General features: G+C 38.6%; 1 long non-coding RNA gene across 1 annotated transcript; it reads left to right on the plus strand.

Annotated features, from left to right (window-relative positions):
* Positions 1-210: 210 nt before the first annotated feature.
* On the plus strand, positions 211-1,220 carry LOC125773990 (uncharacterized). The gene is made up of 3 exons (XR_007420517.1): positions 211-700; positions 768-868; positions 928-1,220. It is a non-coding gene; the product is annotated as an uncharacterized LOC125773990 (long non-coding RNA).
* Positions 1,221-2,289: the final 1,069 nt, after the last annotated feature.

The raw sequence follows: 2,289 nt of genomic DNA on the forward strand, positions 1-2,289 counted from the left end.
TAGAAACTAGATGTTTGTAGCCAAAGTTGGTGTTTTTGGTCAAAGTTAGTAGAAAATGGATGTTTGTAGCCAAAGTTGGTGTTTTTGGTCAAAGTTGGTAGAAACTAGATGTTTGTAGCCAAAGTTGGTGTTTTTGGTCAAAGTTAGTAGAAAATGGATGTTTGTAGCCAAAGTTGGTGTTTTTGGTCAAAGTTGGTAGAAACTAGATGTTTCCCAGCGGTCAAGCTTTCATGCGTTTCACCTCGTTTCATCCCCTTCCAACCCTCGTTGGCCTATACTTTTGCGTGTCAACACAAGCTATCTCGGTTTTTTCGTTCGTCAAGCATGTTCTTGTCTCGCTCTTTTCACACTTTGCCGAAGTTCGACGTGCTCCGCGTTGTGTATTTACACACCGAGCTCATGGGATATCTTTGTGTGTGTAGAAACCCATTTTGACAGCACCGTCATTCTTTAGCCGTCATATTTTGTTTTGCTTTCGAAGTGCAAGTTTTGGTTAGTTTATTGCATAGAATAGGGAGATAAAATGGTTATAAAAGGATAAAAATGGCTTCGAATCGAAAGAGCACGCGTTTTTCAAGTGACTGGATAGTTTAGTTAGGGATATGGAGTGAAAAAACGCATGGAAATAGGGATGATGCTTGACCAGCGTGCCTCCGGAACAAAGTGGTGCTGAAACTGTTTCATGGCTGCTGCGAGTCTGGTAAGGCATTTAATGCAACGAATTATATCAATTACATGCAATTTACATTACGCTTTTACAATTTCAGGTACATCCGAAACAATTTATTGGCACGGTCCGCAGGAAACCAAACAGCAAACACAGTGTACAAAGTACCATGCAGAGAGGACAAAATTTTACACCACATAAGTAAGTACTTATTAAACTTATTGAAATAACTGCTAATTTCAACTATTTTCTGTTTACAGACCAACACATTTGCCACATTTTCCAGCAAGTGAAGTGTAAGCGAGAAATTTGTGAAAAAAAATAGAAAAATTAAACAAAAAAACATTTCATGTTTTGTCCTTTTTAATTGATGACAACTTTCCATTATGCATAGCCAATAACGCACCCATACCTACGAGGCTACCGCGCTACACACTCACACATGCGCAAAAAAGCTCTTCGTTAAGCGGGCTTCAGACGGGCTTCACCCGGGCTTCAGATTGACGTCGTGAACCCCGTCTGAAGCCCGCTTAACGAAGAATTTGACCGCTGGGTTGTAACCAAAGTTGGTGTTTTTGGTCAAAGTTGGTAGAAAATGGATGTTTGTAGCCAAAGTTGGTGTTTTTGGTCAAAGTTGGTAGAAACTAGATGTTTGTAGCCAAAGTTGGTGTTTTTGGTTAAAGTTGGTAGAAAATGGATGTTTGTAGCCAAAGTTGGTGTTTTTGGTTAAAGTTGGTAGAAACTAGATGTTTGTAGCCAAAGTTGGTGTTTTTGGTCAAAGTTGGTAGAAACTAGATGTTTGTAGCCAAAGTTGGTGTTTTTCGTCAAAGTTGGTAGAAACTAGATGTTTGTAGCAAAAGTTGGTGTTTTTGGTCAAAGTTGGTAGAAACTAGATGTTTGTAGCCAAAGTTGGTGTTTTTGGTCAAAGTTGGTAGAAACTAGATGTTTGTAGCCAAAGTTGGTGTTTTTGGTCAAAGTTGGTAGAAACTAGATGTTTGTAGCCAAAGTTGGTGTTTTTGGTCAAAGTTGGTAGAAACTAGATGTTTGTAGCCAAAGTTGGTGTTTTTGGTCAAAGTTGGTAGAAACTAGATGTTTGTAGCCAAAGTTGGTGTTTTTGGTCAAAGTTGGTAGAAAATGGATGTTTGTAGCCAAAGTTGGTGTTTTTGGTCAAAGTTGGTAGAAACTAGATGTTTGTAGCCAAAGTTGGTGTTTTTGGTCAAAGTTGGAAGAAACTAGATGTTTGTAGCCAACGTTGGTGTTTTTTGGTCAAAGTTGGTAGAAAATGGATGTTTGTGGCCAAAGTTGGTGTTTTTGGTCAAAGTTGGTAGAAACTAGATGTTTGTAGCCAAAGTTGGTGTTTTTGGTCAAAGTTGGTAGAAACTAGATGTTTGTAGCCAAAGTTGGTGTTTTTGGTCAAAGTTGGTAGAAACTAGATGTTTGTAGCCAAAGTTGGTGTTTTTGGTCAAAGTTGGTAGAAAATGGATGTTTGTAGCCAAAGTTGGTGTTTTTGGTCAAAAATGGTAGAAACTAGATGTTTGTAGCCAAAGTTGGTGTTTTTGGTCAAAGTTGGTAGAAACTAGATGTTTGTAGCCAAAGTTGGTGTTTTTGGTCAAAGTTGGTAG

The sequence above is a fragment of the Anopheles funestus genome (assembly GCF_943734845.2).
Source record: "Anopheles funestus chromosome X unlocalized genomic scaffold, idAnoFuneDA-416_04 X_unloc_7, whole genome shotgun sequence".
NCBI classification, from domain to species: Eukaryota; Metazoa; Arthropoda; class Insecta; order Diptera; family Culicidae; genus Anopheles; species Anopheles funestus.